General features: G+C 39.5%; 1 protein-coding gene across 3 annotated transcripts in view; it reads right to left on the bottom strand.

Moving 5' to 3' along the window:
• Window positions 1-24,375, bottom strand: part of plxnb2a.1 (plexin b2a, tandem duplicate 1) — a 238,452-nt gene extending 214,077 nt beyond the window's left edge. Inside the window, exon 1 of one of the 3 annotated variants that reach the window (XM_085769977.1) lies at window positions 24,041-24,375. The gene's annotated coding sequence lies outside the window, so the exon portion shown is untranslated. The remainder of the gene's footprint in view (window positions 1-24,040) is intronic. The other 2 variants (XM_085769978.1, XM_085769979.1) reach the window with 2 other exon arrangements.
• Between the last annotated feature and the right edge of the window lie 336 nt (window positions 24,376-24,711).

Here is a 24,711-nt window from a genome sequence, read left to right as displayed (position 1 = left end):
AGATAGATAGATAGAACGATAGATAGATAGATAGATAGATAGATAGATAGATAGATAGAACGATAGATAGAACGATAGAACGATAGAACGATAGATAGATAGATAGAACGATAGATAGAACGATAGATAGAACGATAGATAGATAGATAGAACGATAGATAGAACGATAGAACGATAGATAGAACGATAGATAGATAGATAGATAGAACGATAGATAGATAGATAGAACGATAGAACGATAGATAGAACGATAGATAGAACGATAGATAGAACGATAGATAGAACGATAGAACGATAGATAGAACGATAGATAGAACGATAGATAGATAGATAGAACGATAGAACGATAGATAGAACGATAGATAGAACGATAGATAGAACGATAGATAGAACGATAGATAGAACGATAGATAGATAGATAGAACGATAGAACGATAGATAGATAGATAGAACGATAGAACGATAGAACGATAGATAGATAGATAGAACGATAGATAGATAGATAGATAGATAGATAGATAGATAGAACGATAGATAGAACGATAGAACGATAGATAGATAGATAGAACGATAGATAGAACGATAGATAGAACGATAGATAGATAGATAGAACGATAGATAGATAGATAGAACGATAGATAGATAGATAGAACGATAGAACGATAGATAGATAGAACGATAGAACGATAGATAGAACGATAGATAGAACGATAGATAGAACGATAGAACGATAGATAGAACGATAGATAGAACGATAGATAGATAGATAGAACGATAGAACGATAGATAGAACGATAGATAGATAGATAGAACGATAGAACGATAGATAGATAGATAGAACGATAGAACGATAGAACGATAGATAGATAGATAGATAGATAGAACGATAGATAGATAGATAGATAGATAGATAGAACGATAGATAGAACGATAGAACGATAGAACGATAGAACGATAGATAGAACGATAGATAGAACGATAGATAGAACGATAGATAGATAGATAGAACGATAGATAGATAGATAGAACGATAGATAGATAGAACGATAGATAGATAGAACGATAGAACGATAGAACGATAGAACGATAGAACGATAGATAGATAGATAGAACGATAGATAGATAGATAGAACGATAGATAGATAGATAGAACGATAGATAGATAGATAGAACGATAGATAGAACGATAGATAGAACGATAGATAGAACGATAGATAGATAGATAGATAGATAGATAGATAGATAGATAGATAGATAGATAGATAGATAGATAGATAGATAGATAGATAGATAGATAGATAGATAGATAGATAGAGTTTCACATTAAAAGCCTCCGATGGAAAACGTATAGGAGCTGCACACCTTCATAAACCACAAGAAAAAGGCTTTTAATGTGAAACATCTGCAGGAAATGCCGAGTTTGTGTTTATATTAAAGGCAAAACAGGAAATTAACAATAAACAGAAGCCTAAGAAAATAAAAGACCAATAAAAACAAGATTCTGTCAAAGTTTAACGGTTCGTTTTTCTTTTCTTCTCTTTTCCAAAAAAGAAGCAACAGGAGAAAAGGAAAGGAGAGAAAGAGAGAGAGAGAGAGAGAGAGAGGCCGAGAAGGAGAGAAGAAATGAAGAGGTGAAGGCAGGGAGCCAAATCCTGCAGAGTCACACAGGCAACAGGCCAACACACAGGAAATGAAGCACATGAACACACACATACACACACACACACATACATACACATATATACACACACATACACACACACACAGCTGTAACCCTCACTTTCAAACTAAATATAAAGAAAATGAAACAAAACCCGACACGAGCTCGTACAGTAACTGCTACTTTGTGTTGCATGCAGCAAACTGGATACATAAACACACACATACACACACACACACACACACACAACACGCACACACACACACTCTGCTTTGATGGGCGTTCATGTGACGCTGATGAATTCAACATGACTCAGAAAACCAAGAACACGATTCCTGCAAATAATCAGAGTCTGAGAAACACAGGACGACAGAACCAGAGGAGGAAGAAGAAGGAAGAAGGAAGAAGAAGGAAGAAGGAGAAGAACTCTTCAGTGTGAGAACGAGAGGAGAGGGATGAGGTCAGAGGTCAAAGAGGTCAAAGGTCAACATGCAGACAGAGGAGGAGAAATGTTGATGTTAGTCTGAGAAACTTCACAACGAGCTGAAAACTCGCTGCTGAAGTCATAATATGATTTTATTGCAGTTTTGTTTTGATTATTTTGCACATTCTGTGACACATTTCTAATTATATTCCCAAATAAAAACTTTGTCAACATCTGTTTTGTATAATAGTATTAAGTTCTCAGTCTGTTTGTTTCATTTAAATCATTTATTCTTGTTAACAGTTGAAAAAAAAATTACTATAATAACAACTTCAACTCATATTTGCAGCAGTTTATATAATAAAAGATCAATTTTTATCATGGTACTGTGCCGTGTTTCCCTCAGTGCCACGTTTCAGCTCTGGTTTGAACAAACTTTATTGGCCATTTTAGTCACAAAAGTCAATATTGAGTCCAAAGTTAGAGGTGTGACTGATGATTATTGACACTGTTGATTAATCTGCCAGTTATTTTCCAGTTTGATTAATTCAAAATTCGGCTGGAAAAACCTTAGAAAACAGCAAAGGAGCCAGAAAATACATAAATCCATCTAAAGCTCCATACAGTATAAAGGTAGATGTTTCTATTAAAGCTCCTTCAAAATAAAGGTAGATGTTTGTATTAAAGCTTCTTCAAAATAAAGGTAGATGTCTCTATTTAAGCTCCTTCAAAATAAAAGGTAGATGTTACTATTGAAGCTCCTTCAAAATAAAGGTAGATGTTTGCATTAAAGCTCCTTCAAAATAAAGGTAGATGCTTGTATTAAAGCTCCTTCAAAATAAAGGTAGATGTTTGCATTAAAGCTCCTTCAAAATAAAGGTAGATGCTTGTATTAAAGCTCCTTCGAAATAAAGGTAGATATAGCTATTTAAGCTCCTTCAAAATAAATGCAGATGTTTATATTAAAGCTCCTTCAAAATAAAGATAGATGTGTCAACTAAAGCGCCTTCAAAATAAAGGTAGAAGTTTCTATTACAGCTCCTTCAAAATAAAGGTAGATGTTTGTATTAAAGCTCCTTCAAAATAAAGGTAGATGTTTGTACTGAAGCTCCTTCAAAATAAAGCTAGATATAGCTATTTATGCTCCTTCAAAATAAAGGCAGATGTTTGTATTGAAGCTCCTTCAAAATAAAGGTAGATGTTTATATTAAAGCTCCTTCAAAATAAAGGTAGATGTCTCTATTCAAGCTGCTGTTTATATTAAAGCTGGTTGTGTTTCAGGAGGAGTAACAAAACGCGCCGCTGGTATTCATTGCTAACAGGGTGTAACTTTGTTATGTGGTGAAAGAAAGACAGGACAATAATTAGAAAGGGGGAGGGAGGGAAGGAAGGAGGGAGAAAGAAGGGGGAGGGAGGGGTGACACTCAGGTGTGTGAGTGTGAACACAGATGAATGAAGATCCAGAGTTTCGAGGGAGTGACGACAAAAAATCCACCTCCGAGAGCGTTTAGAGGGAAAACTCAGGAGAAGCAGAGCTGAACAGATGCTCACCCAGCAGGTTAATGGTGTAGGACCACACACACACACACACACACACACATAACACACATAACACACACACACTCTGAGCCACACCTTAGTGTGTCAACAGCTACAGCAGAGACTCTGTTAAACTGGTTTATTCATGGGTAACGCTGTGTCACATCCAGTGGAAAGTACTGACTGTCACTGATTAGAGTGTGTGTGTGTGTGTTTGTCTCCGTATGTGTGTGTGCGTCTCAGTGTGTGTGTGTGTGTGTGTGTGTGTGTGTGTGTGTGTGTGTGTGTGTGTGTGTGTGTGTGTGTGTGTGTGTGTGTGTCCATGCAGCCAAATGGGAAGCACTTGACAAACATTACTGAGACCTTGAGCGCTGAAGCGACCGTTCAACCTCGACCCTGATTCACCTCAAATCCCCGTCGGCCATTTTAACAATGTTAAAATCTATTTAATCTGGTTACAGCCAATCAGATTCAGGATCAGACTCAACCTAAAATAAATAAAAATACAAATCTAAAATATATAAAACGAAGATCAGGCTGGTAGAAGAAAAACAAGACGACTCCTGGGCTCCACTCTTCTGTCCTTCAGGGAGACGTTTTAGATTTTATCATCTGGCACTTTTAAGAAATCACTGAGCTGAGGAGAAACCCAGTGGTTGGCATGGCAACAGCGCAGACTCCCGATTGGTCAGACTGAACTGTGACATCATCGCCGTCACCGTGCGGCGAGACAGGACGTCCTAAACAAACCCACCAACTAACTGTTCTACAGTTTTAAATAAAGCCGTTCACTTGTTTCAGTATCACGCCATTAGAGCCTCTAGCGATGCTAACACAGCTCTGTTACCATGACGACATACGCTGTAGTTTTGTATTGTAGTGATATTTTATTCTTCAGTTTTTGATTTTTCGCTTCTCTTTATGGTTAAATACAAAAAAATCGCTTTTTAAACCAAACAGCCAATCACCAGTGTCATTAGATCTTGGTCCATGTATGCTGCGTTCTGATTGGCTAATGGATGCCGATGCAATTTTCTCATTTATATTCAGTATCAAGCGACAAGACACTTCTACCAGTTCTTAAAACTATAAAAAAACAAAACAGTTTTGGTCTGAGTTCAAAACCCAGGAACTTAAAACCACCACAAATGTCGGCTATATGGATCAGAATTTCAAAATAAAACACAGAAAAAGTGCAATATATGGGCCTTTATTTTGAAAGACAACTACCAACAACAATGACCACTAGCTACTGTACATTCAGATCAAAAGTCATGAGATTTAATCTTGTTTGTGTATTTTTCCAGTTCTTAAAATGTGTTAAAAAAAAAACTGAAACAATTTGCAGCAAAGCCAACTGGAATCTGATTGGTCAGCATCAGAGCAGGGGGCGTGGCCTTAAAGGGCCAGCTTGTATCAGACCGAACGCTGAGATAATAAAGGCTTTTTGAAGGATTGAAGCCTGTAAATCTGATTTAAAAGACACAGTGAAAACGTCTGTGTTGTTGTTGTCGTCTTTAAAAGTTCCCTCAGTTGTTCTGTATTAATCCTGATCAGTCTCGACTCTGCGGCTGCACATTAATAACCAACGGCGGCTTCGCTAAGACAAATGAATAATAACTAACTAACGAGTAAGTTGCTGATTGCCACTTTAAAAAATCTGTCTGCTTCATCTATAATCAGCGGTGTGTGTTTCCGCGCGTGTTTGTCCATGATTAGCATCGCTGCGTGAACTGTGGCATGTTGATTGCGTGATAAAAGAGAAACAAATAGAGCCGGCGCTCACCGAGAGAGAAAACACACACACACACACACACACACACACACACACACACACACACACACACACACACACACACACACACACACAGACAGACACACACACACACACACACACACACACACCTTTTCATGTGAATTCATGTGGAGAGTATTTCTATCCGGTGAAAACAAAAACCCATCAGGGAGTGAAAAGAATAAAGAAATGAGAAAATATTAAACAGTAAAGAAATGAGGTGGAAATAAATGAAGACACACACACACACACACAAACACACAGATCCAGACTGGAATTAAGCAGTAAAACTTAACAGTGGGAAAAGAGAGGAAGAAATAAAGGAGGAGAGGAGTGTGGTGGTTTTAGGGTTTCCTGTGGTGGAGACAAGAGGTCAACAGCAGCCATGAGGACACACACACAGAGTAGCTCTACTGAATTTAAAGGGATAGTTCAACATTTTGGCAAATTGGCCCATTGCCATAATCCCTATAGTCCTAGCAGTAGGTTCGTTACCTTTATTTGTCGGTGCAAGCTATTTTTAGAACGGCGGAGCAGAGCCGTGAGCTGCTCAGAGCTACGCTACGGAGGCTAATGGGATTTCTTGGTTTCCCTCATCAAACTCATCAAATACACAATCCAACAACTCCACAACGCTCTGGTGGACAAGTTGTGACCTGCACATTCACCACGCTATGAGATATTAACACAACGTTACCAGACAGAGTTGTTTTAGAGGGAAATGCAGAGACTGCTTGATGAAAAACTGTCCCTGAAGGCAACGCGCATCAGCAGTTTTGCATGAATTTCCCTCTAAAACAACTCTGTCTGGTAACGTTGTGTTATTATCTCATAGCGTGGTGAATGTGCAGCTCACAACTTGTCCACCAGAGCGTTTTGGAGTTGTTGGATTGTGTATTTGATGAGTTTGATGATGAGAGAAACCAAGAAATCCCATAATGAGCCTCCGTGGCGTAGCTCTGAGCAGCTCACGGCTCTGCTCCGCCGTTCTAAAAACAGCTTACACCGACAATTACAGGTAACAAACCTACTGCTATGACTATAGGGATTATGGGAATGGGCCAATTGGCCAAAATGTTGAACTATCCCTTTAAGAAGGCAGCTTGTGTGTCTGTGTGTGTGTGACCACCTGTCTTCTCTAACCCAAGTGTTGGAAAAGGTAAAACAACATATCACCTCAGACCACATGTGAACACCCTAGACCACACACACACACACACACACACACACAGGGAGGCTGGTGGTGCGTTCACACTCCTCCGGCCTCGTCAGCGAATCTGAAAATGTCGACGTTTTCTTCACCTGAGAGCGGGAATCTAAAATTAACTCACTGAGGAACAAACTGTAAACACAGAGTAGTGAATCCTTCAATAATCAATAACCTATCAATTGAACTGTGATCGGCACATTGGAGAAGCTGCAAACAGAGTTATTGATAAAAGCCTTTAATCGATTATCAGCTGCAGATTGTCTGTCAGTTTACTGATCAATCAACTTTATTATGGGAAACCATAACACACAAACGTAGGGCAGCTTCTTATGGATTAGAATTTCAAAATAAAACTCAGGGAAAAGTGTAAAATATGGACCTTTATTTTGAAAGACCACAACATTCAGATCAAAATTCATGAGATTCAATCTTTAACAATTATAAGCTGCAGTCGTATGTCAATTTACTGATCAATCAACTTTATTATGGGAAACCATAACACACACAGGTAGGTCAGCTTCTTTTGGATTGGAATTTCAAAATAAAACTCAGGGAAAAGTGTAAAATATGGACTTCTATTTTGAAAGACCACAACATTCAGATCAAAAGTACTGTCAAAAATACTGTCTGTCAATTTACCGATCAATCAACTTATTATGGGACTTTTAACAGTCTAAAACCTCCACAAATCTCCACATTTGAGAAGCTGTACCTTTAAAATTTAAATTAAAACAGACAAAAAAGTCCTTTAAATACAGATTGTCCCTTCGTTACTATAAAGTGACACCGAGCAGAACAAGCAGCAGTTCAGCAGTGGAACCCAGATATAAAATCACGTCCTGATTCTGAACTTTGTCTCCATTAAAAAACATCTCAGACATTTTTTTTCCAGTTCATCCACCTCTCTGGTAAAAACACAGACGGCACCCAGACAAAACGTTAAGATCTGAACCCGTCACAGGAGACGAGCTGTTGTCGTAAAGTCAAGTTATAACAAAGATGTGTTCAAGGACATTTAGGAACAACGAGTTCATCCTGTTGACTTGGCGTTGCAAAAAAAACGATTTATTTATTTTGAAAACAGATTCATGTGATAAAAAGAACAGAAAAACATCGGTTGATACATATTTATTGGATTTTTTTTTTTTAATTGGGCCTCAGTTCAGTTTGATACTTAAACGTCTCATCAGATCAAACATAAACAGGATGAAAAAAATATTTTAATTTCAGTTGCGATTAAAGTTAAAGCAGCAAAGGAATTTAACTGATGAGAGACATTGTGTGTGTTTTTTTATCCTTTGTGAACTTTATTCTTTCAAAAAACAACAGCTTTCAACAGAGATTCATGAACTTCAGCTGCTTTTTAGTTTTCCGTGACATTTGTACCGGCGTCCTAACGACCCATAACCCTTTGCTGCAGCTGATGGAGCGTTTCCTCCTCACACTCTGCACTAGACGATGTGACACTCTCGGCGTGAACCTTACAGCCCACACACACACACACACACACACACACAAACAAAGTGGAGGTCAGTCTGTGTGGGGTTTTTTTCCCCGGTTTCTCCAAAGTTTCCAGATCTTCCGTTACCTTTCCTCTGAAATGAAATGACTCAAAAACCTGGAAATTCCCACAGCCAAACATTCAACCAGACATCACACACACCATCCACGTACACTGATCCGATGACTGTAGTAGTATTATTTAATTCCTGAATATAACAGATGATGTGATTTGATTAATCTGCATCACGGTTGAGTGTTTTCATCGTCTCGTTCTCTGCTTTTACACGTTTTACACTCAATCACAATAAAAAGTAAAGATTGAAGAGCCGACATCTTTATTCTTTTCTACATTTAAACTTGTGATCCTCTGATTTCTTTAGCTTTTCTCAGATAGAAAAAACTTCTCTGAGTGTTTTGATGTTGTTGTGTTTTTTCCTGTGACTTTTTGCTTAATGCAACTCAGGCCGAAAACAAAATCTCCATAAAAACGGCATAAAATCTTATTTATTTTGGAAAAAAAAATAAAAAAAAGTCAAACTTCTATGAAACTAAAGACCAATTATTTCAAAAGTTTTACTAAAACTTTTCTTGTTACTCTCTTACGATTACAGCGGTGGAGAAACTCACAAGAGACCGATTTGGAAAGGAGGGGAAAAAAAAAAAAAATCTGAATCGAAGCAGCAGAGGATGAGACAAGTCCCAAGTGGTGTGGGACTGAACTCTATATAAAAACACTAAGACAGAAGACTACATTTCCCATAAGGCAACACTCACACACTCCATGTGTCCTTAAGAGTCCACTAGTGTCAAACATGGCAGGTAAAAAAAAACTGTTGACGTAGAGATTGTGACACATGTTGGTTAAAGTTGGAAACTATGTGAAAGGCTGTAAAGGGGGAGGAGGAGGGGGAGAGAGGGGGAGGGGGAGAGGTGGCTGATAGCCAGTGAGTCAGACTGTGACAGTAATAACAAACCCAGACAGGGAACAATGTGACCGTGGCCCTAAACGACAACAGGAAGGATAAAGAGCTGAAGAAGTGGCGCTGAAACATGAGCGAGATACCAGGACTCAGAGAGAGAGAGAAAACTGAAACCAGACGAATAAAAAAAATAAAAAAAACATTTGATTCAATTCAATGGAAACAAACAGAAACGGAAACCTGTGAGACATGAATGGATGATGAATGGATTTCTATGGAAGCTCTGTGGAAATAGTGGGAGGAGAATGGTGTTTATACGTACTATCACCTGGTTGGTTCATCCGTTTTCTCCACAACTGTTAAAACAAGTAAAAAATCATCACTTCCAGTCTGATGGAGGAAGAAGGAAGAGGAGGATAGGGTTCCCAGAAAACAGACACCAGACCCCAGGAGTCATGTTAATGATTAATTTGCTGAATATCTCAACAACAACAACTATAGGAACATTTCAACACAAGATCTGGCATCCATGTTCCCCAGAGGGGTGAACCGTGGAGACTCTGAAGATTCCCAAACATTCCCAGTAGGTCTCAGTGATGCATGAGCGTCTTTCAACAACATCAAAACCAGTTCATATTCTCCAGAGGATGAAGCCCGGCGGACACTTTAGAGATCCCTGGACTTTCCTTGTACAGTAGCACCACTTAGTCATTTGTTGACATGAAAATCTGAACACAGGATTTGACATTCCTATTCCCCAGAGGATGAATCCTGGTGACTTTACAGATCCTGTGACTTTCCCGGTAGTCCTATTGGCTGGTTTACATTTTTATTTCTGAGTAAAATGTCTCAACAGTTATTGGACAACATAATATATCTTAACACAAAGTTTGACAATCATGTTCCCCCGAGGATGAATCCTGAAAGTTTTTCTTGGTTTTTTGAGTGAAGAATCTCAATAACTATTCAACATGAAAATCTGAACACAAGCTTTGACATTCCTGCTCCCCAGAGGATGAATCCTGGTGACTTTACAGATCCTATGACTTTCACTGTAGCCCTATTTGCTGGTTTAAATGTTTTATTCTTGAGTGAAATATCTCAACAACTACTGGACAACAGAATATCTAAACCTAAGGTTTGACATTCCTGTTCCCCAGAGGATGAATCCTGGTGACTTTACAGATCCTGTGACTGTTTATATCTTTATTTTTGAGTAAAAATATCTCAACAGCTATTGGACAACATAATATATCTTAACACAAAGTTTGACAATCGTGTTCCCCCGAGGATGAATCCTGAAAGTTCTTCTTGGTTTTCAGGTGAATAATCTCAACAACTATTCAACATAATATCTTAACAACCAAAGTTTGACAATCGTGTTCCCCCCGAGGATAAATTCTGACTTAAGGGATCTTTTCCTTTCTAAGTTCTTCTTGGTTTTTGAGTGAAGAAACCCAACAACTATTCAACATGAAAATCTGAACACAAGATTTGACATTCCTGTTCCCCATGCAGAGGATGAATCCTTGCGACTTTACAGATCCTATGACTTTCTTTCTTCTTGTAGCGCTATTTGCTGGTTTAAATGTTTTATTCTTGAGTGAAATATCTCAACAACTACTGGACAACGGAATATCTGTAAGGTTTGACATCTTGACATCTTCCTTTATCCCCAATGTCGGATTGACTGACATCTTCGTTTTTGAGTGAAATATCTCAACAACTATTGGACAGACTCTGGAAGTTATTAAGTACACCTTGTTAAAATTAGACTTAATGGTCGATTTTCAGAAGCTGTAGTTTCTGCTTTGGTGAATTTCTTCTATCGCACTAAAGCTAATTTAAAAGGAGTAAAGAGAAAAACTATACCACCTCTTAAAGTTGACCCACGACTCACATTTACTCAATTGGCAGAGGGTTTTATCCAACACGACTTACACCTCTAAAGTTTTTTTCAACAAAAATGAACATCACAAACCTCTGGAGAGCAGGAGTTAGTCAGCCAGAGTCAGAACCGGTCAAAAGAGAGAACAAAGATGAAAAAAGGTTGAATTTCAAATGAAAATGTTTCAGATATCGATCTTCAGTTACAGGTGGAAAAAAAAGAAACCTCGGTTCAAAGGGAAAGTAAAGTGTGGCCAGGAGCTTCTGAGCTTTTACCTCAATCTACTTCACCCATCTGAACAAACAGAGTGGTCAAAGGTAAAAAACACACTCACACACACACACACGCACTTGTTTCCACTGCAAACACAACCTTTGGGCTCGACAGAGAAGCCCAGACACAGATTAGATACATGCTCCGTTGCTAATGGACAAATACAAACATGCAACCGCCATCGACCGCACTAAAAAAGCCCAACGTGACATCTTGGCACTTCTTCACATTTCGTCACATTAAAACCTGAGGATATTAAATTAAATTTACAATAATTCATTGTAAACAGACAAGAACAGGTTTCGTCAGGTCGTATCCGTCCAACCAACCGCTCAACTCGACTTAGCCTAAAAACCAACCGGCGGCGGCTTAAGGACAAACCTGCGTCTCAGTCATTGATGAATTAACAACATCAATCTCATTGTTCCCAGCTCGGATGCTTCTTTTATCTACTGTTCTTCTGGATGCAAAACAAAGCCGACACAATCCCAACGCAACACTGCAGTGATGCAACATCAACATAAGCAGCCGCAACTCGGCTTATGGTGGTTTTTAAACAAAGCAGCGTCTTCCTTTGGCTGTTGGCTAAAGGCACGGCTTAGGGGTTGAGGGTTTTTTTTTTCTTCTTTCTTTTTTTAATGGTAAGATTCGGCAGCTGATTATAACAAATGCAGGGATTTTGTTGTGGCTTAGTGGTCTGACACCACTGCTGCTGCTTTTCAATGAGACCCACATACTGTAAGACTTGGGAATATGATCTTTTTCTGCAGATTTCATGGTCTTGAAGGAGTCGGTGGTTTTGCACCATTAGCCCAGTTGGTTGGTGTGTTTGTAGCTGATAGTATAGACGATGTTTTTCCAATTTATGCAGGCAGTGCTTTAATCTTGACTGTAAATGAGGCCTTGTGGTTCCAGCTATAGTCAACTTGCAGAGCATTGGTCAACAACGCCAAGAAGCAAGAAGAGGAGATACCTCAACATCATGTCTGGAGTAGGGATGTCACGATTGTAGATTTTCTTGGTACGATTAAATATAATTACATTACTAAATATTTACACAAAATATTTTAAGTATCTATTAAATTATGACCAATTATTAATCTCCCAGGGAAGTGTTTGAAATATTCAAGTCATTAATTGTCATACCAAAAGTTAATTTTAATCTTTCTTTCTTTTTTTTATTACAAATGACCCTCTAGCATTTAAATTCCTACCAATTCAATGCTACGTAAATGGACCAGTATCTGTGCATTTACCTTTACTTTGGTGCACATCTGCCGATTATGGTTCCAACATAATCTTTTTTTTGGAAAGTGACGACATTTAGGAATCTTTACGATTAATCAATTGCTGCGTTTAATACCGCGATTAATTGTGAAAACAAGTAATTGTGACATCCCTAGTCTGGAGGAAGTACGTTGTTGAGGTGATACCCCAGATCAACATACATGTGCCAAGCGATTGATACAAAATCATGTTGACAAATCCTTCCAAGCCAGAACATTTGATCAGAGGTGTGATATACTAATTTATCTGGTGTTAAAGGTTAATTGATTAATCGATCTGAACATCTCATCAGGTCTGGAAACACCTTGGGTATCTTGTCAGTATCTTGACCCACTGCCTCCAAAACCCAGCCCTGGATGACTGAAACAAATGGATGGATGGCTGGTTGGACATAGTTGTAAATGTCAAATACTTGCTGGTTGAAGCCCCTTTAAATGCCATTATTAGCTTTTCTTTAACATATATGATGGTCTATAAAACTTTTGACAACCATTCTGCAAAAAGAAATAATTGATTAATTGGACAAATAACCAGCAGAATAGTCACTGATGAAAATAATAGCTGCATCTCAAACCCTTTCATTCGGCTCACTCGTGCAAAAAGCTTCGGCGTGGTCCTTTAAGATCAGAAGGCTTGTTCAACTCTTCAAGGGAGAAAAACACTCGACCGAACACCAGTAAGAAAAAGCCTGAAGTGCATCCATCCCTCAGTATAATAAACCTTCAGTCCCCCTATAATAAGCCCACACAATAGACTTAAGCAACGAGAATAGCAAGTAATTAAAGGCATTGTATGAAATTAAATGGAAATAGGAAACGCTGGGTAGAATCATTAGACTAAGGGCCACTGTAGCTCTCCTCCCCCGATCTTTTTGTCTTTGCATCTCTTTTCATGTTCTCTATTCTTTACCAAGCAAGCCGCGGCCTTTTATTCATGTAATGATTACTCCGTCTTTCTTAGGAGAGAGAGAGAGAGAGCGACGCCTCACATCTCACGTCTTCTAACACACTGGCTGACGTGACCCTGAATTAGCGGCAGAGAGAGAGACAAGAGGAGGACACAGTCAGAAATACCCAGGTTGCTAAATGGGCCCTCCGAGCTCCGCATCCTTCACTCGGCAGAGAAATATCCATCATCATAAACTGTCTGTGCGTGTGTGTGTATAATGTATATGTATCAGCAGTCATGATGATGAAGTTAGTGGCATCAGGGGTAAAATAAATGACGCCTGATGGTTCGTCCGGCGGCAAAACATTGCACTCTTGGGAGGAGAAATCGCAGTCGCTGACAAAACTGACTTACAAATTGTTCCTTCAACGAGACAATGTGATCTGACTTGATGTGATGCTTTTTCTTTTTTCTTTCTCCCACCCCATTGTCGGCCTCCCTCTGTGCATTTGTAATGTGGAAGGCAGAAACGACAGCAACAATTTGCAAAATGTCCATGTTGCAGAGGAAATCTCATCTCGGCACAAAACGTCCATTTACATGAAATTGTCTGGGAGATAAAAAGGTTTCCTCAACATTAGAAATTCCCTCCAACACATTGGAAAAGGCAAAGTGATGGGTTACTGATGTCTTGATAACAAGTCTCATTTAATTCCCATTATCACTTTATGTACAGACTGTTTTATTGTGTTCACAGGAATCGCTTCTTGAGGTTTTTATTCCATTCTCTCTCGCATATTAAACTCTGAAAAACCCCTCCCGGCTGTTTCCAGACCACTACGAGGTCGTTTTGCAGGAGTGATCTGCAGCAAGTGGAGGCAATGACCCCAAGGGCTGATGGGTACGAGAGGATGGATGTTGATATCTGAGTGCCAGTTTGTTGTGTTTTGCTTTTTTGGACAAAGCACCGATACTTAACGACCTGGGTAGAAAAGACAAAGAGGGTAAATAAAGATCACGGTCCCGTCACGCGTCACTAATGTGCAGAAGGTCGGAGATTAGATCTGGTTTGACGCTTTTCTTCTTGAGCTCACAAATGAATTTATCACCCAAGTGATTGAGTGACAGAATAATCGTTTGTTGCAGGAGTTCACACCCGTTACACTCCGCAAATTGGCACAAGAGCAGCGGGAGGGGGTTCACGTTCAGTTCAACACGTACGAGGGGATTGAGGGTTTTTTTTTTTCTTTTCTGCTTCTTTGATAGCAGTTCTGTTCTTTCTCTCTTTCAAAAGTCTGAATAAAATAAAAAAAAGGGGCCATTTGAAACTTTTGGGCTGATTAAAAAATGCCTGAATGATGCAATCGTGCACAACTGGAAAAAACAGACTGCACTAATTGGATGTCAGCTCGTGAATCCGGCCAACTCTTAAGTGGGATTTATGCTCCGTCTGAACCGCGTGTTGGACGCTCGGGTAGTTTCTGAGTGCAGCACTTCTGAGTCGTCCTGCAGAGACTGAAAATACACACCCGTTTTTAAATAATATCTCATCGCCGGCCTCCTCTCCGCAGCAGCTCCTCCGACGACTATAAACACCATCGCTTTATGTAAATGTCTTGTTTTCTGTCTCAGTCGGACAGCGACTCTTCAGAGCTACTTTACCCTTCACCCTCTCTCCGTAAACAGAAGCTGCAGCGCCAGAGAGTTGAGGATTAACGCTCTGAAACAAGCCGTCAGAGCTCATCATGACCCCCAACTCAAAAGGTCTTTCAGGCCACGGCCACTCTGATGTAGGGTTTACAAAAGATCACCTTAGGTACACTGCTGAACACGTTTTACTTTGAAAACTCCTGGACGGTCACATACAGAAAAGGTAGGAAACAACGATCTCTGATTGGGGTTTATTGGACATAATGTTGACATGATGTTGAATGCAACATGGGTAACAAAGCTGAACATTTGATCTTTCAGCAACTACGCAACCAACTTTTTCTTGAAATCTTACCACTTTTTTCTAGAATTGTTTTTGAGAAAATGTACCAATTTCTTCTAGAATTTAAAAACTTTTTTTCTGAGAATTTTTTTAAAGAAATTTTACCACTTTTTCTAGAATTTTTTTGAAAACTCCTTTTTTAGAAATTTTTCCAATTTTTCTAGAATTGTTTTTGAGAAAATTTACCAATTTCTTCTAGAATTTAAAAACTTTTTTTCTGAGAATTTTTTTAAAGAAATTTTACCACTTTTTCTAGAATTTTTTTTTTTCTGCAATTCTTTTAAAACTTTTTTTCCAATTTTTTCTAGAATTATTTTTGAGAAAATTTACCAATTTTTTTTTGAAAATGTTTAACTTTTTTATTTTTTAGAAATCCTACCACTATTTTCCAGAAATTTCTCACCAATATTTCCAAAAAATTCACACCATTGGCCCTAATTTGAACGTACATTGACTAAAAAAGTAACGTTCTTCAGTCTCAAAACAAATATTTGTGTATTTCTGTTGTTTGCTTCAAATTTTTGTCCAATGGGGGTCCGTGGTCTGATTTGTGTCAATTTAGGGGTCCTTGATGTACAAAAAAGTTTGAGAACCACTAGAGTAGACAATCTACTTCTTGTTGCATGTGCATTGTCACTTTATATACAATTTCAATTTTAAAGACTTTCTTTTTTGGGCCATTTGATGCCTTCGTTTCCAGTCCACACAGAACCAAACTAGTAGCACACAACCTTTTAAAATGATAACACAAACCTGTGGGCCACATAACTGAGAAATAATCATGCAAACACTGGGGAAAAAAATGTTTGAAGGACTTTAACGCATATTTAAGGTTCATGGTCTTGTAAGTTCAGCCAAACGGAGCCAGATTGTGAAACTTACCGACCTGTTATGTCGTTGCCGTAAACAAGTTCTAGGGTCAAACTAAACAAAACTTACACAAGATCCTGGGACTTGGACTAGAAATTAAACAAAGTGCTCGAGGCAGCAACGTGTCTTCTGTCTCTGTCACTCCAGTGTGAGCGATGGTTAGCTGGGCGGCGTTCAACAGAGGTTCATTAGGTCCTAACGGCCCAGTGATTTGCTACAAGAAAAGTCTTGCGTCAGTCGGTCCACTCTGTCCTGTGAGTGTTGGGAGACAAGAGCCCCCTCCCTCCAATAAACAACCTCCTCCCCCCCACAGCGGAGACCACCACCACCACCACCACCTCTTAACTCCCAGTTTATGGGCCACACTGAAGAGTCAAGTTAACAAAGACCAAGCTGGTCAGAAATCAGCCGGAGAGACGAGACGACACCAACACATTAACAGCTGGACAAACACAATCCTCAATCAGCTGCTGCACACACACACATATACACACACACACACAGATTAAAACAGCCAGTATTTAGCCTCTTTGACAGTCTAGATCAGGGGTTCTCAACTAGTCTCACTCTGGGCTCCACATTTTCCCATGGTCATTAAGTCGCAACCCACTTTTATAGAATTCAAACCAAGATTCTTTTTTTTAAAGCCTTTAAAAACTCATTTTGCTCTTTATTGAGCAAAGTGCATTTCAGAGCACATGAATGAAACTGAGGAGGACCATGACAACTGCATGTACGGAAGTGAATAAAAAAATATCAAACTGCACAAAATGGAGACCAACAAAACGATATATTTGACTTCTAATGCATCTCTGCATTCAGAGCATGTTCACAAAAGTGAATAAATATCAAATTGCACAAAATAAAGACCCACAAAACAAAACAAGATTCACTGCATTCAGGCCACATTAATAAGAAACTGATATCTTTGCATTCAGAGCAAATAAGAAACTGAGGACCATTACAACTGCATGTGTTCACGTTATTTTTCAAAATAAAAGACATGTCCAACATCAGATGTGCATTAAATATTATTTACTTTTTTGACCAGCTGTCCGCGACCCATCCAGAACGGATCCGCGACCCACTTTTGGATCCCGACCCACCAGTTGAGAACCACTGGTCTAGAAAACACTTTGCGGCTGCAGATTTCAATCATTTAACTCTGTTTCTCCAAAACTGTCCTGATGTTTTTCACAGCTGCTGCAGAAATCTGACCTGGAAGCAGCACTTTGCAAACTTCAACATGTCAACACCAGGAGGATAGCGACTATTTAAAGACATGAAGCTGCTGCTGCACATACATTTGCACTAATGGCTGCCAGCGCTTTGCAGAAAATTTGCATCTTTATTCGCCTAAATAAACTGTTTCTGTTTTGAGAGTAAGAATAACGACTGGATCTTATTCATGAAAGCTCCTCAAACACCTACACACACACACCTGTGAACGCCCTCCGCTGCACAAACACTAACAAGTGGCGTTTTTGATGTTTGTGGAACTACTATAGCAGCTTTTCTTAAAAAAAAAACACTACCAAGACAAAAAAAACACACACTGTGAGATGAAAAGAGCAGAGGAGCTGCTTCTTTAGCATCAGTGCAGATTCCTGTTTATTAGCATCAGTGTGTACGAGCGAGCGTCTGTCTCATTATAATGTAAAGAAATGTGAGAAAACTCTCCGGCAATGAGCAAATAATATCAAAGGTATCGTGAAGGAAAAAGAAGAGGAAGAAGATGAGGAATCAGGAAGAAGCTCCGCATGATGAAAGCGACATGTTAAAGGGAAAGTAAAGTTTCTGATGTTGTTTTTCTTGTTTCACCTCACTGATGTTTCCCTTTCTATAAAAACCAAACAAGACGCAGCTTTGAACACTGTAAAAAAAAAAAAAATTAACCATCTAATCATCAGAGTCTGAGAGAATCAATCATCCAGAATCAAAGATGTTCCTTTCAAAATAAAACAACATAGAATAGTCACATTTTAAACAACTAGAACAGTAAAAGTTCAGTATTTCTGCTAATAATTTACACATTCAAACATTTTTTTGCACATGAAAATAATTTTTGAAGTAAAATACGAGTCAAAACACTCTGTTACGTCAATATTTTTCAAAAATAGCACCCATATCAGAGCTGTAACAATTAATCAATCCGTTGATTAGTAAAGCGGAAGAAGAAGACGAAGCGGTGACTCTTCTGGTTGATGAATCTCTTCAGGCGTTTCCGTCTCAAACGTGAAGAGTTTTCACTATTTTAATGAGCAAAAGATTAATCAACTAATCAATGGTGACGATAATCAGCTCTGGCGGATTCACTGATTCATGCAGGCAGAAAATTTACTGTAAGTATGGAAAAATAAACCATCAAACCAACCACCACATGTTTACTACAGGTAGAGATCCTTCTGTTCTTTATGCTAATAATAATCAAAACACCTCACATATGTCTTTATATATTCAATTTATCTTAAATATATTAATGTATGAGGACATTTTCATATATATTTTATCTTTATCTACTTTTTTATTTTCTATTCTTTGCAGGAGAAGCTCATTTCCTCCCCGGGGATCAATAACGTATCTGAATCTAAATCTGAAAATCCAATAAACGACTCTGTTTATCACCAACGTCCTCACACAACCTGGACAGACACCTTGTTATAAATCATTCAAATAACCCCACACACACACACACACAACCACCCTACACACACACAACCACACAAACACACATTATCATACAGCCCCTCCCCCGTCTTGACATTCGTCTCCAGTCGTTGCACTTCAACCTAAATTTCTCCCGTCGTCTTTGTATCGAAAGCTGTAAATAGGTAAATTAGGAAAATAACCTCCTATGCCAAGGACAATGACACACACACACACAAAGACACACACACACACTCCGGGCTGCATGAAATCACATAAACTCAACCACACACGTGGGCAGACACACTGATTACGACACAAGAGACAAACAGTGAGACACATCGCTGCAGATGTTGGAGCTCAGAGTCTGAGTGACTGTGCATTCACGCTCTCTCTGACCCCGTGACCTCTGACCTCTGACGCTCTCTTCCTGTTTTCAATCACCACGACTTGGGAGAAAGCAGAACAAACTTTCAAGTGGTTTCTCTCCCTCTTTCTCTTTCTCTCTGTCTTCCCTCCATCTCTCTGCCAAGTTATAAACTAATTTAATTTCAGGCTTTGAGGTTTTTTTTCTCTTCAGCGGAGTGAAGATGCTTATTTTGGTGTTTCAACACAGCAGCGACAGAAAAAAGTTTGGACCGAAAAACAACCACATGGTTCCAATCGAGACGGGACGTGATAATAGTGTGCACTGTAAAACTATCAGAGCCATTAAACAAACACTGCATACTCAACTGTATGAGTCATGTGACTGTTGAAATGGGCCTCCAGATAGAGATTATCCTTAAAATTACAACATTTCACACTTGTTTTCCTCACAAAACATGATCTTTAAACATTTTTCATTGCTCAATTTTGAAATTTGATGCAATTAAAAGCAAAATATCTAACTGGACGGCAGATTTAAGAGAGAAAACGTGGGAAAATCACATGAAAAATAAGATCTTTTAAGTCCTGAACCTAAGAACTGTTTAATGCAACATGCAATTACTCGTATTTGCAATTTTATTCATCCACACTCCACAACACATAGAGATAGACGTTAAAATAGGTTGCATCTACACTGATTAAAGGTCCAACATGCTCACAGATGAGTTTTCTACATGTGCTGGGATTTACATGCAATCTAAAAATACTATTTAAAGCTGCAACAAAGCAGTATCCAACGCATTGTATCTATGCTGCGTTCACTTGCTCCACTGTTGCACTTTGCAGACCAAAGTTTTTCTAGCTAATTCTGCTGGTTTGTAATTGCAGCCTTCTGAGAATCACTCCCTTTTGGAAGCAGAAAAACAACACGAGGCTGCGTCATCATCACCGTATGATTTGACTAAATTGTCACCCAGCCCAAAACTCAATTATGCACTGAGTCAAATTTGCAGCCAATGAAGAGGAAGACGAAGACGAAGAAGAAGCAGAGCAGGCCGACAGGCAGAACCTGCCAAATTTGTCACACGGCAACCTCAGTGAGTGCAACATTATTGGATTTGGGTAATGTGTGTGAGTGTGTGTGTGTGTGTTTCCCCCTTGTACTAATGCCACTGTTTATTTATTATTTGAGGGATTATTGGATTGGTGAAACGTGACTCTGAAGCTGTGTTTCACTTCACAGCAGCGTCAGAGGCCTTGGAGTTTCTTCAGCCGCTCGCTCACTCGCCTGCATTCCACTCAAACAGGTTTCTGATGGTCTGTCTGTATAGACTCCATTAATGTACAGCTCAGCCCACACACTCACTCTGTTGCTCTCTTTCTGAGGCTGATTAGTGGTTTAGATGCACACACATTCCTCCACATTTTATTGTTTCAGTCACAGGTGCAGCCTCAGAGCCGCAGATCCTCAAGATAAAAGATGAACAACGAGCAAAACAACAAAGCCATTAATGAGTTTCTGGTTTTAGTCTTTGCTAAGCCACAGAGCTTCATTAGCTTCCTTGGATTCAAAGGTTCACAATGTTGAGACACTTTACTTATGTTCAAAACCACAAATTCCAAAGTGAAAGTTTAGAAATTCATGTTTTTTGTTTTTTTTTAAAGGAGCTATTTGCAGGTTTTGCTACTGCCACATGGCTAATGTTAGCGTTAGCAACTGTTTTGTCCAATCCAAAGAAAACTTTTAAATTTCATTCTCGACTCACCAAGAGTTTTTTTCCAGAGACTTCTTTTCTGCTACTGAAGTTAGCATGCTAACCAGCTAGCCTAGCCTGTTTCACCATTTTCCGATACCGAGTCACTGTAGAGTCCAGTCTAACCTGAATGCCTGTTGGTGTTCAGAGGACGAATTATAACCTCTCGTCTTGTAAACGCAACGATGTCTGAAGCTCTAGTGAGTAAACAGCTAACTGCTAATGCTAATATTAGCTATGTAGCATTAGCAAAACTTGCAAATGTTGGTGTCAGACTTTTACTGAACATTCACCACTGCATCTTCAAATGGCAACAATGCTACATGCTAAACTACCTTTAAAGGTTTTATAACTTTTATTTTAATGCTTCTGAATAAAACTTTTCATTGTGTAAGATGAAGTAAAAGATAAAAAATATAAAATATTCTGCTTTTCTTTGTCACATATGACAGTAAACTGAATATTTGTGGTTTCGTACAGTAAAGCTTGGACTACACCAATGTTAAACTGATTTAACTGATAGTGAAAAACTCGGTTTTCTTGCAGGTCTTGGTAGTTTAGCCTATTTGTTCTTTCCAAAGTTTCAGATTCAATTCAACTTTAGGAAACTGCCTTTGTGTAAAAGCATCAATGCATGAAACACATAGCTACAATATCCAACAACAACAGCCTCTACACACATACACACAAGTCACACTGAGTGCTAATCTACCCAGAACGGAGGTGAGTAATGATAAAAACATACAGAAAAATAAAAACCAGATAAGAGAATATTGTTGACATGAGTAGATAAAACTCCTCTTCCTGTTTTATGGACCCACTGAGCTCCAGCGTCACTTTTGGGTTTCACCATGACTCATATAATCCCATCAGATCAGATCCTGGTCTGACTGAGCCTCAGATCAGAGTAAAGTCCAGGACAAAAACAAACAGCAAACAGCCAATAACACGAGGCCCTGCAGCTCTGAAACACCTCTAACTCCACCTGCTTCTCCAGAACATCCCATAAACCTGCCAACCGCCGCACATCATGAATGTCACATGGGTGAAATGAATTTTTTAAAAAAAGGTCATTGCCCTTTGATTTCCACTCCTTCTTTGTACATTACACAGTCGCCCGACCAAACCAAATTCCTTTTGCCTCCGAGAGATGTTTGTGTAAAACTCCCCAAGAACTCAGTGCTCCACTTCCCCAGTCAGGAGGAGATAATGTAAAACTCTGTGTGTGTCGGCCGCTTCCCTCCGGCTGTTCAATATAAAGCTCAGCGACGCTCACTAACTAATTTTAAACAGCCAGTTCACAAAGGAAGGAGATAGTGTAGGCCTATGCATTGTGCTGTGAGCGTGGAGGCATGTGTTGAGGCTTTTTCGCCGAAATCGCCCCGGCTTTTCTAGCAAAAAACATTAAAAAGCAGGATTTAGTGAAGTGAAGAGCACATGGGGGCTTTGAACTATCGATCAGCATTAAAAAAACAACACATTTTTAATTCACCTGTTCAGACCACATGCAGCTACTGTAGGACGTCTGAGGCTGCAGTTCAGTTTGGAGCAAGTTTTCAGTTTCAAGAAGTTGTTGTGTTGTGTTGCGTTTTCCTGTTCAGCAGATTGAAACCTGACAATTAAGTGTTCAAGCAGCCTTGAAACTGAAAGCTCGACTGATCCCAGTTTTGTATCTATATAATCGGGCCATATAACGGCAAACATCCAGGGGTGCCACACTGCAGCTGTAATGGTTTTATGGCTCCACGGCTCAAGGTGCAGCGTGCAGGCTATTCTAATCCATTAACTGACACCATGGGCAATTACCTCCCCATCATGTACAGCAATGCTTGGAAGCAGATGGGGCAGCACGGCGCAGTGTTTTCATGAGATTCATGGTTACACACATAAGATTAGGGAGGGGAAGTGGGGGGGTCAATGTGTTATAATGACCTTTGGAGCCTGAGATTTGACTAATGCAATCATTATGTGAGCTGCTGCTGCTGCTACTTCTGATCAATACTGCCATCAGGAAACATCTGTTTACCACTGCACTGCACAACAGCAAATTAATACAACATTAGGAGGATATTATATTATATTATATTATATTACAGCTATAGGAGATGTCTGATGAGTGAAAACCCCCTCCTCTAACATCTCATTATCCTCCTTGGGAAACTGGCATAGACTTAATGAGGAGAATCAATAACAGGCTCGATAATGGTTTTTCTAAATGCCAGCAAGAAGAATTTAAAAAAAGAAGAAAAAGAAGAAGTCAGTCCGGTCTGGAAGACATTACTGAAGCTGTGTCACTCGCTCAACAGGATCAGCCCACAAGCTGAGGCTCCAGATGTTCCTCTGAGTATTGATTAGTCCCAACACATTCCTCTCCCCATATACATATCAACCAGACTCCGTTTAAAAAACACCTAATTAAACGTTCAATAATCAATCAGCCAAAGAGTGGCGAGATTAACACAGATGTAAACCAGTAAATTAAATAATAAGAGTTGCAATTTTTATTTCGGCTCATATACAAAACCTTAAAACACAACTTATGTCACACAAGTTTCAAATTACACCCGCGCACTTTCGAGCCAGTCCCACTCCCATGCAACACCACGGTTCCTAGTCCACTTTGCATTGATCAGCGATTGTTAATCGATTTTTTAAAAGTTTTCTCCTTAATAACAAACTACTTCCGGGATGTTTTCCACGCCGAATCTCCCACACATACACCCTGCATGCAAAAACACCACACATTGTGTTAAATAGCGCACACGCTTCCCACTAGTGTGCAATCAAACTTTAAATTTCACGTTTCGCAAGCGGAGTTCCGTGTGACGTTCACTGAAACCACGAGAACTGGAAAACCAGGGCAACGCGTTTATAAGAAATCACGTGCACCTTACAAATCTTTAAAAATCCTCCTCCAGCTTTCTGCCGGTGGAGGGATTTTACAAAAAAAAAAAAAGAGTGAAACTTGAGAATAAAAGAGAAGAAAAGGGGTTGGAAAAAGTGAATGAAAACGCGGCTCACCTCTGAATCCGCCGCTGACTGTCCCTCCTCCTCCTCCTCTTCGCTGCGGGTTTTTTCTCGCTTATATTTTTATATTCCCCCAAAAAATAGCAAAAAAAAAAAAAAAGTTGCACAATACAACTCGTCCTGCGCTTCCAGAAAGTTCCCACATTTACATCCCGGTGGTGTGAGAGGAGGAGAAACTGGAAGTCCAGAGGAGAGAAGAGAAGAGAAGAGAAGAGAAGAGCCGGAGCGGAACGAGCTGCGCAGCTTCCACCACGCCGAAGTTTTTTACTTTACAACAATATTCCCACGACAAGTGACCGGGCGGCTTCCCACGCCCACGGTCACCTACACACCGGCTCAGGTGGACTCACAAAAACACATGCACACACAACACAACACATGCACAGAAACAAACGCACAAACACAAACACACAGAGAGACTCGTAGTTTTTTCCTTCTTCTCCTTCTTCTGTCACAAGAGTGTGTGTGTCTGTGTGTATGTGTGTGTGTTTTCTATAGCCTATAGCCTATCCCGCACGCAGATACACACACACACGCACGCACACGCTTGCTTACTTACACACATGCACATTCATAAACACACACACAGACACACACTCTGGTCCTGGAGCTCAGCTGTGAGCGGCGCGCTACGCAACAAGACTGAGGAGGAGGACTATGGGATG

The sequence above is a fragment of the Trachurus japonicus genome, chromosome 23 (genome assembly GCF_045865225.1).
Source record: "Trachurus japonicus isolate A0001 chromosome 23, Traja_1.0".
NCBI lineage: Eukaryota > Metazoa > Chordata > Actinopteri > Carangiformes > Carangidae > Trachurus > Trachurus japonicus.
The sequence above is the reverse complement of the archived record's forward strand: the minus strand, read 5'-3'. Positions and strand labels throughout refer to the sequence as shown.